The 14,691-nt window shown below is 41.1% G+C and overlaps 1 protein-coding gene across 2 annotated transcripts in view; it reads right to left on the reverse strand.

Moving 5' to 3' along the window:
* LOC130167472 (cGMP-dependent 3',5'-cyclic phosphodiesterase) overlaps nucleotides 1-14,691 on the reverse strand; it is a 140,611-nt gene that overhangs the window by 27,678 nt on the left and 98,242 nt on the right. The window lies entirely within an intron of this gene.

Consider the following 14,691-nt stretch of genomic DNA (forward strand, 5'->3'; position numbering starts at 1 on the left):
ATGGTGCAACAACTCTTGCTCTTCCCCAGATATTCAGCTTGGCAGGCTGCAAAGGCCTCTGAAACAATATTGAAACTGTGTCACACTCGGTAAACGTACAGCAATCTGTGCCTGCTGGAGACACGAGCGAGGCACTTAAACATGAACTGAACTCGTAGTCAGGGATTACTGGAGTTAGTTTTGCTCCTCAGGACACTTGGCGCTTTTGTTTCATTTTGGCACTGTAAAAACCAACCACTTGACAATGCATTTGCAGCGTTCATTAGGCAAGGAGAAGCAGATTATTTATGAAACGTGAGAGCGTATGTTGATACAGCTGGCAAATATCTAATGGCTCACAAATCACATATCTCCGTTCCTCGGTGATGCTTCCTTTGAAGCTTTGATAGAAGCACTTAACTTGGAGTTGAAGTGTTTGAAAACACGGTGGTTATCTTAATTACAGTCTGCCTCTGATCAGTTTGATCACATTTAACAAGAGCCAATCAATTTTTTTTTATCTCTTTTGACTTTGATGAATCATCTTTTCACATCAGAAATCAGCACATCCATAAATCCTCAAGAGAGACAAGCATGAAGGATCCCTCTCCAGAGTAAAGGCCGGGGTTGTGCTTAAAATAGATTAGTTCACCTGACATGTTGTCCAACTATGTCTAAAGGCAAGAGTGTTTATAGCTGTTCTGACTGGCCACACTTGAAGGCGGGGCGAAAGGCCTGCCACCATAGAGAGGGCTGAGGCAGGATGAACTACAGATGGAAATAATGTTGTTGTTGTGGCAGGAACTGAAAGAAGAGGGCTTGAGAGAGAAGTTCAAATCCTGTCTCTATTCTTCCGTTCACACAGCCAGACAAAAACTGGGCATGCTGGTCCAATTGTCAAAGAAAAACCAACTCTAGGGGCGTCGTGTAGCGTAGTGGTTTAAGCAGGCGCCCCATGTGTAGAGGCTACAGTCCTCGCTGCAGTCGGCCCCGGTTCGAATCCCGCATCGGACGGCCTTTCGCTGCATGTCATTCCCCCTCTCTCTGCCTCCCCGTTTCCTGTCACTCTCCACTGTGCTGTCCATTAAAGGCATAAAAGCCCCAAAAAATACACTTAAAAAAAAAGAAAAACCAACTCTACTGTCAGAGAGATGTGGGGGGAGGGTGCTTCAGGTGCCACTTGACCATCGGAGAAACACTTCATTTGAAGCATACTGACCCCTTAAAAGGGAAAATGTAATTGCAAGGTGAGAGCAGTTTGTTTTCCTTTCAGTCCTCCAAAAGCAGCTTTCTACTTTAATAAAGATGAGGTTGGAAACAGGAACAGGAAAACAGGAGAGTTGATCTGAGATAACAGCAGAGTTTATATTTACAGCTCATGCAAGATTGAGTTTTACCTCAAGGTTTTTTACATTTTTACCTTCCACATTATAATACAAACAGGCACACAGAGCTGCGTCGTCTCACAACTTTATCAGATGAGCGTTCGTAACATCCCATGTGACAACTATGAATTCATACCATAAAGATATTTACACTCTGTGTGCAGTCTACTTAAATCCCTACCAGTTGCAGTTATCACGCTGCATTATTATTACATGTTAGTGAGGTTTAAAGAAGCATCTCTGTGGGACTTCACAATCTGATCAAAGCATAGAAAAACACTGGATGAAATCGCAGAGGCTTAAGACTCTGCAGCTTTTAAAACTGTGTAATGAATATAAATTGGAAAGAAGATGATAATGTTGAAAATATTGCCCGTGACTGCCAGATCATCCTCTTCCAGTTGTTCTGACAAAGCTGTTAGTCACACAGCAGAGCCGGAAGGAAAGAGCATCTTGTTCCTTCCTTAAGCGCACAACGGCACAAAGGTACTGGTGCCGTTGTGAGGTGCTGCGCCTGCTGGGGGGGCTCTATGGTCTACTGAGGGTGTCCATCTGACACCCTCTATTTTATTTGACTTTTCCTCTTCTTTTTGACCCCCCCCCAGCCCTTCCATCCCTTTCTCCTCCATCTCTCACTCACGTTCAGTCTTGTTTTTCGACAGAGCAAACACGGAAGACAAGGGAGGGCATGGCGATGGAGAAAGACGAGTAGTTAGTGGGTGGTTGAGGGGTGGGGGTGTTAGGGAGTGAAGGGGGAGAGAGGAGGAAAAGGGAAAGATGGACAGAGAGGGGGGAGTCTTGCCATGCCTGAGCACTCAGTGTTGGTTATTACATATGATTAGATATGATTAAATGCGATTAGCTTTGATCACTCAATCAGCCTGCCAGAGTGCTGTTGTAATGAAGTTGGAGCCAGCCTGTGTGTGTGTGTGTGTGTGTGTGTGTGTGTGTTGTGTGTGTGTGTGTGTGTTTGACAGAGAAATAATTTGAATGTGTTGCATCTCAAGCCACAGATCTTGAAATGCTTGTGCAAATGCCGATAAGTAATGTTTGATAAAGTTGATCTGAGCAGCAGACGAACAACAATGTTTCTGGCTCCCCACACTCTGCTGTCAAGAATTTGTCAATGATAGAGGCTGAAACTGTGTGTTTCATGCAGTGTGTGTGTGTGTGTGTGTGTGTGTGCATTACTAGCAATAAAATGTATGCCTTGGTAAATGTCAGACTCTGTCTTATGACCTTTCACAATCATTCCTCGCCATAAACCTCAAACCACCTTTTATATTAATTTATATGCTTCTCCACCCATCATCACACATACACACACACACACACACACACACACACACACACACACAAAAACACACACACACACACACACACATCCAACCACCCACTCAACAGGTCTTGATGCACATACTGAAACACATGCATGTTTTTTATAAGCTTATAAAATAATCAGAGCTCAAACTTTTAATTGACCCCTATTTCCTATTTTGGCTTAATGAAATTTAATTTTAACACAATTCATTTGACTTGTTATCTTGAAATGTGCTCATTTACTTTCATTTATTTGCTTTCAGGTCAAAGCCCAATGTCTCAGAAACAGAAGCTCTTCAGCAACAGAAATGAAAAGCTTTGTTTTTTAATTGAACAACGTACTTTTAGAGATCATTTTTTAAGGGTCACTGAACCTCCCCAGCGAAAAGAATTACACAGAAAAATGTAATCCTTCCATTAGTTCAAAACTGAAGCATGACAGTCTCCAAAATTTGACTGAAAACAGCAATGTGATTTCATTACTCTAACGGTTTGTTTTTCTCTAATGACATTTCAGTTTATGTGAATTTGGCCGAAGCTTTTACCTGAATTGATTTGAAAAAACAGAGAACATTTTTTAATACAGGAGACACCAAATTCCCCCCTGACCACAGGGATAATAGCACTGAAACAGCATGACAGGACAATGTGCAGGGCCATTATCATAATAGTGCAAACTCGTTATTTTGATTTAATTATTTTGATTTAATTTCAGAAATACTCTCATGAATCCCACATTTATTCAACTCATTTTATTACTGTCATTCCCGATTTATTACAGTAATGCACTCATCTGACGCAGGATTTATTGTCCTGCTTAAAATGTTACATTTCTGTAAATGTAGATGTCAATCGTCTCTGTTCCTCTTGTTTTGCCCATTTCATCCCACCTCTCCTCCACACCTCTCTAACTTTCCTCTCTGGATCATTTCACCTGAACCCCAAAATTTCCCATGGATCTCCAGGTGTCTCCTCCTGTTGCCCCCCCACTCCTCCTCCCATCAGGGTGTAGTCTTTGCTGTGGTCTTTATCTGCAGCCTCTCTAATCACTTGCTGCACTCTGACATTTTGAAGGGCGCCTGTGATCAGCATAACTAAACACAGATTCAGCTCCCTCTTTATCTTTCTCAGACCCCCCTGACCTCCCCCACCCCTCACATGCATGCACACATATTTCCCTTGTCTGTTTCATGATACAGTTGTGCTGGTATCAAAACCTCGGCTCATAATCAAACTCAGTGGCTCCTCTGTTTACCATTTGACATTTTGCACATCACGCTGCTCACAGAGGACAGTGGGGTATGGATTATTTAAAAGCTGCCATCAAGAGGACAATTAAAACAATTGTTATTATTATTAAAGATTAAAGGTCAATATATCCTCCTCCCTGTGTGATTTGTACTTACTGCAGTTTTTTAACTGTAAGCATAAAGTTATGAAATATGTTCTCCTCTCCTGCATGAGCTCGGCTCAGTTTGCTCTTCAGGCGGGCACTTAAGCCTAAAAGTCTCTGTGACACTTCTCCGCGGTCGGTGTAACAAGCTGAGAGCGTGGTGGTCAGCCCACAGGTACAATGCTATTGAAATGAGATTATAGTAAAGCAGGACTTTACTATTGAACAAGAAAATGCAATGAAAACTGTTAATGAATGTAAAGGAAAAAAAAAAAAAACCAGCGCAAAATTTCACCCTGTCATTCAGTCTTTTCCCTGAACTGCAGCAGTCATAAATCAGCGTTAATAGAGAGGGAGGCAGACATTTGGAGCACAACTCCAGGAGGACAACTCACTGAAAAGTTTAATTAAGTCTACATGGACAGAGCTGTAGCTAGCAGGAGAAAACCACATCGGCTCTGTATAATGTTGAGATAATTTCCTACTGAGCAGAACTATGCCAGATAATATTTGCACATTCTTTTTAAGGCTTATTTTAGCCTGCTTTAGTTGCCTAGTGAGCAGGGATCCTTTTGGCACATAGAACAATACCACGAGTACCATATTGTTTGGCGCTGTACTTCTATATAAAAGACAACTTTCCCGACACCTCCTGATTTGTACATAATTTTATATGCCGTAGTATTTCCATCTGATTAAAACAAACTTATTCCCCACAGCTCTTTGACCCAGCTCTGTAAGTCAGCTCTCGCGTTCACCACTTTTGCTCTCTAATGGTGAAAGCATAATTTCACAAATAGCTATAGAGTCGTCTTTGTTGATACAGGATCTACTCTCTTAGGGATTCTTCATATGAATCTTGAATCTTGAAGCAGCAGCAGTAGCAGCGAAAGGTTCAGCAGGAAGCAGATTTGAACCCCTGAGGATCACAACAGGGAGATATGGAATGTGCATGATGTAAGACACGTGAAAATGGTAATGCAAATATATTTGATAAACAAGAAGAAAGAACAGGAGGGGGTGGTGATGTAGCGAGACGGTGGCAGAACCAGCTACGAGTGAATGAATAAAGAAACGACAAGTTAAACACTGTCAAATCTGTAAAATCTCAGATAGAGTTTTGAATTGACTTCAAATGAAGAGAAAATGGCCTTTATTTGAGCCAGGCTATCATCACAGACAATCTGATCTCCAGATGTTTTATATTTATATTTTCTATTTGACCAAAAACAAAAATTCAATTTTGGAAGCAAAAAAGGGCTTTACAATCATCAACACATGAAACCCTCCATCCTCAGACCCTCGGCTCTGATAGGAGAGAAACTTGAAAGATGAGGAGCAGTATGGAGAAACAGAATGACAATATTACGCAGCTTGATTAACATATATCAAGATTATGGATCTCTGTTGTCATGGTGATGGTTTGTTACCAAAAATTTCCAGTAAATGGACCTTGTGCTTGAGAATGATTTTGCAATATCACTTTAGAAAGAAACCTGCCTTGTTTGGCTATTATTCGAGAGCAGCTGTGATTTGACAATTTTGGTAAATGGCCCCGCTGGCACAGATGAATGAGTGGTGTTTATTTGGATCAGATGTTGGTCAGCCGATGTGATATGCATGACGTACACTAGGCCCAGTTTTTGGAACAATATCCATGACTATCAGAATAAAATCTGACAACAAATTGTTTGTGGATGATCAGAGCTATAACCATCATTAAAGAAAATCATATCAATTCATTTTCTTCTATTGACCCTCTTCCTGCACTATCAATAAAAATAAAGCCACTTTGCCACAGCAACATGAAAAATAATCATTTTTGAAAGGAAACACAAAAAGTTTTCTATCACAGAAGTTGACTTTCCATGTCTAAAGACATTTCTCTGAAACACAAATATTTCCACAAATTCTGTGGCCATGTGTTTTAAGAAAGAGCTGATTTTAATTCTGTTGTGAACTAAAGAAACTAAATAAGACGCTGCACTGGGAGAATCTACCTGGTTAGAGACTCAACAATCTTTACACTTCCTTTGAGTCACTGTCTCTGATGTCAGGTGTTGGTTGATTTCACTCATCTTGAACATGGGAATCACAGAGATCTGAGTTACATTCCTCATTATTAAACAGATCAACACCTCTGAAGCTCTAAACGACTGAGTACCTCACATTTACTTATCATTGAGAAAGTCTTCTGGAACAAAGGTTTTGTTTGAATTTGCAACGATATATTACACCTATTTGCAACTATATGACAATATATCTAAATGCGAAAACACCCTCAGATTGCTTAGTGCTTCATTACAGTCATGAATGTACTGAAGGTAACTCATTCATTTGGGATTCAGATATCAGATTAGCCATTTAGCTGAATACTAATGTTCTAAACTGGCCACATTAGATAAAGACCTAGTTTAGCTAAAGACTCGACTGGGAGGATTAGTTTAAGGAGCTAATTGGAGCCTTTAGGGTAACTCCCGTATTTCTTATCTGCTGCATTGTTCACAGAGCCGTCTAATGCCGTGAATCAAGCCAATCTGCATTTCAAGAGGTTCGACCTTGATCTCACAGCAAGAGGGTGAAGGGTAATGGCATCCCACTTGCAGATGATTAAAGGCATCCTCCTTCATGCCCATAGATTCTTATGTAAAATCAACTGTTTACATACTCTGACAAGCCCAGAGGTGCATTTTAGCAAATCACTTGCTCGCTCACTCTTTTACCTGCTGTGTGTTTACCCATGGATGTTTAAGTCCACAAGGGACGCACTGTTGAATCTTCAACATTCCAGCTAAGTGAATTACTGATGTAGATTGATTTTCGCCAGTCGTCTCATGTCGCTAAAGGGACAGAGGAGTGAAGAGGGGCAAATGTAAAGACTAAATCAGTGTGCATGCCTGTGTGTCTCTGAGAAAAAGACAGACAGAGGCCTGGGCACAAACAAACACACACTCACAGACACACACACACACACACACACACACACACACACACACACACACATACCCGCAGTATGGCCAGAGGGAGGCTGGTAGCGTTGCAGTGGGTCCTGGCTGTTATTCCAACAGAGCTGGGTCTCCAGTAGCATCACTAACATACTGGAGACACATGCACTGTAGAATACAGCCAAGCCATGAGGACGGGCCCCGCCATGCACATATACACACACATCCACTCACATGCAGTGCACACACACACACACACCACACACACACACACACACACACACACACACACACACACAAAGTCCCACTGATATTTCTAATAATAAAAATCAAAGTGCACAGAAATCAGAGGGGGCAAAAATTCAAAATCCATGGAGACAAACAGAGAAGAAGACAATTTAGAATATTCGCTTTTCCCACTCTCACACTCACACACACACACACACACAGATAAAAGACCTGAGGTGTAAAACAATAAAGCGTTGCTGCTATGGTGATGATAAGGCTGACCTATCACCGTGTGAAGAACAGGAGAAACAGGTGCCTCGTGGTGCTGCTGCTTAATTATCCAACCAGTGCGTGTGTGTAAAAGAGAGAGAGAGAGAGAGAGAGAGAGAGAGAAAGACAAAGAGAGACAGGATATTTTAAAGTTTTGAGTGCAATTTATCCAACTGACACCAGCCAACAGACCATGATTCATAAATATTTCCTCGGCATGACTCGAGGGAAGTGGATGATAGACAGAATGAGCGAGAAACACAAAGTCAGACCTGAAAGAAGAAGGAAAGAGGCAGCGATTGACAGACTAAACAGGGGAACCCAGTCCTATAAAGACAGAAAACTGCTCACTGATGAAATTCACACATCACTCAGAGGAGAGAGGAACGCGTTGATGCATTGCAAGGAAGTCTGGAGAGAGGCCAAGAAACAGAGATACACTGGAGATGATGTCTCTACTGTCACTGTATACCTGGACAAGTTCACTTTAGTCAACATAGATCCGATCTGTGCTTTGTGGTTACTGTACTCTAATATATCACATATCTATGATGAAAATCAATCATTTATATCATAATTCTTGGTAGTATCATTAAGACTTCATGTCTTAATTAAAGCCCATGGCGAAATTTCATATGAGCTCATCTATAACAACTCCAACAAGATTGATTAGAATCAGACCCACATGCTGTAAAACCTGACAATAATATTCTGGCAGTAATGAATGCCTGCCAGTTCTCCCCTCTGTCTGTCAGTCTAAGGCTGTTTTAGCATCTCCATAGACAACTGCAGACAGCTGTTCTCATCTGGTCTCATCAATATTATATTTTGATTAAAGAAGAAAAAGAAAAAAAAAGAATCAAAAAGGGGAAAAGTTATAAATAAAGCCCTGCAGATCTATAATCTGATTTAATGATGTAGCCTTTGTGAAACTTGTTAGATCACTTTCCTGTTTGTTAATCCTCAATTATACTATTAAAAACAACATGTTTTCTACTTTTTCTGGTTGACATTTCTGTAAAAAAAATACCAATGTATTAGGACCTGTAGTTGCTCTTTTATATGCAGGTTTTCATAGGTACTGCCATGCACAAAAAAAGCAGCGTACTATGTAAAATAAAAACCTGGTTCCAGACCTTTGAATCACCACCAACATTTTAGATTTGTTTGGCACATCAAATACATCACACATAGTGCTCATTGAAAACTGTTTAGAGGTTTGAGAAACAATTGATCAATCGCAGTTTAGAAGGCATGATTAAGAATGAGGATGACATGGCCACTGCCTCGCTACATTCATGAATAATAGCAACGGAAAGATGGCGGCAGGTGTGAAACAAAGTGATGCCAGTTGTTCTAAGTCCAGGAGGTCTTCAGTCAACATACTGTATCTCTGCCATCAGTGTGAAAATTCCGAACTGATTCGCTACAGCAGCTTCCAACAGAAAATGACGTCAGTCAGACAGATACACCAGACGCTGCTGATTGGTTACGGCAACACAAAAGAAAATAAATAACCCCCCCTCCCGACAAGAAATTGGCTGACATGAATACAATGTGAGGCTGAATGAATGAAGTGACACAAAATGGGAATTCAGTCTGATTATCAGGGTAGTCGAACACATTAACAATTTTGGTCTCCTAGCACTTACAGGCAAATAATACTGCTGATTTTGTGACATCTGAATGATTATAATGCTGTTTCGATGCACATTGTCTGTATTGATCTTTGTTATCAAGTTTTTGATAAAGTGGTTACAAACTCTTCATACCTTAAAGGCCCCAAAAAGTTTGAGGTATTTACTTTCATACCTTGATATTTTTTTGAAAATTGACAGTTTAATATTTTGAGTAATATCCCAGCCTTGGCTATGTGTTTGTTCCTGATGCAGACTGAGTAGTGATGCAGTAAAATGCTAAGCACCTTGTCTAATTTAAAAGGCTCTGATTGTCATCAGTTCTCACTGAGGGACTGGCCTCCTCTCAAATGTCAACAACTGCCAATCAGGCCTGTCTAAATATCATGGCCGCTCAAAAACTACAGTGTAAAAAATCCGATGTGCTGTGTACGATAGCACCTTTGTTAGAGACAATGATACATAAGCTCGTCTACTTTTTGTCTCGTTCCAGCAGCACTGCAGTGAGGAGCTATTCAAAGTTCAGGGCAGGGAAAAGGGGAGACTGATGGGAGTGCACCAGAGAAAAACACCAGGTCTTTCTCATTCACACAAATGCTGGCAGGGAGGCCACAATAATGGTCTCCATTCTTCATCCTCACCTTCTTTTTCATTTGCTCTCAACCTTTCACTCATCTGTATTTGATTCACGCTCTCCCCCTTTGTCGCTCTGTTCCCTCTAATGTTTTTCATAGTCTCACTATTCACAATTTCTGCTCCACCCCTTTCCCTCTGTCTCTTTGTCACCTATCTGTTTTTCCATTTGTCCGTCCCTTCATCCCATTATTTCTCTCTCTCTCTCTCTCTCTTTCTTTCTGTCTCTCCGCTGCAGGTGTTTGACAGTCACACTGTCGTCATATGGCTGTTGTTCTATTTTAATCTGACTCTTCTGTTCAGGAACAGACACCCACATGCTCTCGCCATTCTCTTGGCTCCATTCGCTCTCTATTCACTCTTTTTTCTCCTCCACTGGGTTTTACCGTGCTCGAACTTCTACTTTCAGCTCCATTTCTCTTTCTATTCTTGCTCTAACATCCTGCTGTTCCCCCTTCTATCTATCTATCTATCTATCTATCTATCTATCTATCTATCTATCTATCTATCTATCTATCTATCTATCTATCTATCTATCTATCTATATATCTATCTATATATCTATCTATCTATCTATCTATCTATCTATAAAAAGACTGTTTGCACTTACCAAGAAATAATGCCTTGTTTTGGCAAAATAAAAAATGGGCATGCTCAGACAAGGCAACAACTGTTGCTGCCTAGGAAACTGCAGGCATAGTAGACAACCAAGTCACCATGGATACAAATATCACAGCTGCCATGTAGTTCACAATGCAATGAGGCGCCTGATAATGTCACACTACAACAATGTTGTTTACTTTATTTTACAGGTCTGTGACTTCCTGATTATTTCCTGTTTCCTGGAAATTAAAAATAAAACAAAATAAAGACAAAGTTGTGAGGTGTGTATTTGAGCTTATCATCAGTTATTCATTTTCCAGAGAATTTTCTTTGGAAGAACTGCTAAATTTAAAAACAAGTAGATACTTCATAGGTCATTTAGACTCTCTCCTCCCAAGTACCTCAAAATGACTTATGTTATGTTCAAGTGACAAACCCCTGTAGTATTTGTAGAAATTATGACTGAAGGTCAGGTGACATAGTATAATGAGCAACAAAGTCTATGTTATGAGGAGGGTTGGGGTGGGTGGAAGGGTTGACAACCCTGTGGTGGTGTTGCTGAAGTTCCAAAACAAATTTGCATCACTTTTGTTTTATATTTGGAGTTGCACAACTTCAGCTTCTCGAGTTCTTGCTGTTCTCTGCTTCTAGGTTTTCTCCAGCTTGCACAAGCAAGATCTGCAGCAACCGGTCGCTGGAATCAGTCATGTTTGAAAATAGTTACAGGGGTGGAAAATTTGAAGGTCTGAGTTGCAGACTGAATCTGTGTTATGTCACATTACTCATGGGGACATGCAGGGATTCAAAGCCACTAGAAGTCCACCCATGGGATTCGTTTGGCAACAAGTAAAAGAGTCTCTTCTAAACCTGAAGTGGGATGATTGGCTGTAAAGCAGCTGTTACTTAGAAATAACAGACCTGATGAAAACTGAGTACAAAATATAAAAGGTGATACAACACTCAGCAGAACTGATAGAAATGCTTTAGGAGTTATGTTTGGATGATGTCATATTACTACCTAACCGTAGATTTCCACTCACAAAACCATCACTATATGGTTATTAATACATCTGAGAGGAAGCCAATGTACTTAATAGAGGCTGGTATATGTATGTTCACATGAATCTGCCAGCTATATAATAACTGGAACCAAAGAAATGACTGTTCTGGAAAGAAATCTATCCCATCAGACTTTTACTGAATTGAACTGTACGGATATTAACACTGTCATGGTTTTCGTTATTTTCAGCCTTGTTGTTAAATGATTAGCAATTATTTGCTCACGGCCAAATCTCCAGTAGCTCTTCGCTGTGGCTGCCAACAGATTTGTGATGCAACTGCATATGCTCCCTCCCTCTATGCCTGTCTTTTACTACGTTAACTGTCAACACCGAGGACTCCAAGTATTTCTTTTCTGAGGCAAGAAACAGGAATGCCTCTACACGTGAGAGAGAGCGAGAGAGAGAGAGAGAGAGAGAGAGAGAGAGAGAGAGAGAGAGAGAGAGAGAGAGAGAGAGAGAGAGAGAGAGAGAGAGAGAGAGGAAAGAGAGATGTATTCCCTGTGTTCACATGTTCATACACTTGTTATTTTAACTGTGGAGCTCTTCACCTGACTCTGGCTTTCTCTTTAACACGTCACTGTGTGAAAGGTTGCGCGCGCGCGTGTGTGTGTGTGTGTGCGTGCGTGTGTGTGTGTCTTTGTGTGTGTGTGCGCGCTTCAGATGTGAGATCCCACTTCAAAGTGTACACCTGTGGCAGCTACTGCACATGAATACAGGAAATTAAAAATGAAAATGTATTAAATTGAATTACAAACACGATGTGATTAGTTCAGCCAAACACACACACACACACACACACACACACACACACACGGAAATACGTACAGGTGCAAGCTCACAAATACAATTTTAATGACTGAATAGAAAACACATGAAATCAAACACAAACATACACGTTATTAGATTCAAAGAACACACACACACACACACACACACACACACACACACACACACGCACACACACTGTCCAAGGTGAGTGTTTTGATTTGACTGATTTAAATGTTTTGTTGTACTGTCTTGTACCCCTAGTGAGATTCAGAGGCTTTGTTTGTGTGTCTGTGTGTGAGCACTGTGTTTTTTTGTGTGTATGTGTGTGTGCATTATGCCATTGTTTAGGGGTAGAATAAATTTCCTGTTAAAAATTCCAGGATGGACTCCCCTCTGGGAGTTTCCTTGTTTATCTGCTCAGGAACACACAAACACAGACTCTCTTGCTCTCTCCCTCTCTTTCTCTCTCACACACACACACACACACACACACACACACAGAGAAGGACAGAGAGAGAGAGAGAGAGAGAGAGAGAGAGCGAGCAATACAATGCCTCAGCCTCCTGATGTTAACTCTAAGTCCTTGACATTTCGCTTACCTCTCCTTTTCCTCTCTTCCCCTCCCCCCATGCCTCCCTCTCCATCTTTTTCTTCTACTGGGACATCTCGCGCCCCTTTTCTCTCTCCTCTCCTTTCCCATGACCTCTTTTCCTCTGCTGTGTCTTTCCCCTGGAAAAATTCTTGGGTCACCTTGAGCAGTGTGTGAATATATGAATCTGAGGTGGAGCCTCCAGGAGTAGTGAGTGCACATGACCTGCAGCTGAGGGAGGACGCCTCAAGTGTCTGAAAAAAATGTCCTTTGTGATCCTCAGGTGTGCGTTCATAAATATACAGTTTCATTTCATACAGTTCAGGCTTTCAAACAGGGTTTGTCCCCCAAACCAATCGGGGGGGGGGGGGCGAGAAGAGCGAGAACACGTGAGTAGTGAACTGAGGTGTTGGCCCTGAAGACATGTCAACTATCATCGTCCTTACCAGGGCTGAAACTGGAACACCTCATTTTTAAGGCTGAAAAAGATCAGATCAGTTACTCAGCGAAGGTGTAGATCATATCACTGAAGCAGACTGATCATTTAAGTTTAATACTGTATATGTGTTCTGTAGATAACATGGAAACTGCGTCTGTACAGGTCTGACGGATGGAGAGGTGGTTTGCTTGATGCTGTCCATCCTCAGTGTGATTTTGTGCATTATCTTTTTTTTTATCTGAACACTTCCATTCATGCATAAAACCTTCATGTGAAAACATCACTAAAACCATTTTCCATAGCGCTTCTCCTGGTCAGGCTGCATGGGCTGGGTGAGAGGTGGCGTTCACTGTGGACAGACCTGGAGTAACAAACACGTAGACAGGCACTTTGACACCTACTGGCAGTGCAGTAGAGCTGAAACAATTAGCCAATTAATCGATTAGTGGACCGATAGACTGATAATTGGCAACTATTTCGGTAATTAATCAATCATTTACATTATTTTTTAAGCAGAAATGTCAAACATTCTCTGGTTCCAGTTTCTGTAATGTGACGACTTCCTGCTTCTCTTTGTTTTACATCACTGTAAATTGAATATTTGAAGTTCTGGTCTGTGGGTCAGATGAAACAAGACACTGCAGCACTCTGAGGAAATCCATACAGATAAAGGGAGGACACACAAAATCCACGCAGAAAGTCCAGAGACCAGGATTCAGACCCACAACCTTCTTGTGCCTTGCAGGGTGGCAGCGCTAACTGTTGATCCACCCATACCTTAAGCATCATCTGAAGTATCTATGAACCGTCAGGGGTGTGTTTCCATCCCTTTCCTCAGATAAACATGTTGGCACTATGACACCTAGTACTGTAATTTGCATCCCGTGTTAAAGGAGCTACTTTGAATATCATAAGTTATCTACTATATTTTCAAAAATCATTTTATTTTATAGACTATTTTTTAAGAGTAAATAATACTCATTATCTGATGTAAAAACTGGCAGCAGTCCTAGTGAACTACACTTTTTCAAATGTCGACGAAGTAAGCAAATTGACAAATGCACCGAACCGTAGCGTCTCATTATACAGCGCTCCTGGCACTGGCGCGGCTGACGTACACCCTAGGTTAGATGAAACACACGCTGCATTGTTTCATTTGGCAAAGAATATGATTCAGGAAAATAATTATAAGTCCTGATAACATGAACATAATATGGAACAAGCTCAGGAACAGTAATTACAAGCTGGCAAGATGGATCTATTAATTGGGAGGGAGCTAATTTTGTTGCCACTCTGGTCCTTGGATAATTAAAGGATTCCTGTGACACCTGACATGACAGATGATTCAAAGAAAAAAAACTTATCATGTTGAATTCTTAAGTGGGGGGTGGGGGGTGGGGGGGTTGTGTATTGGTTGTTACTTGTTCTTAAGAAAGTAATA

This window comes from Seriola aureovittata, chromosome 4 (assembly GCF_021018895.1).
Source record: "Seriola aureovittata isolate HTS-2021-v1 ecotype China chromosome 4, ASM2101889v1, whole genome shotgun sequence".
Lineage (NCBI taxonomy): Eukaryota > Metazoa > Chordata > Actinopteri > Carangiformes > Carangidae > Seriola > Seriola aureovittata.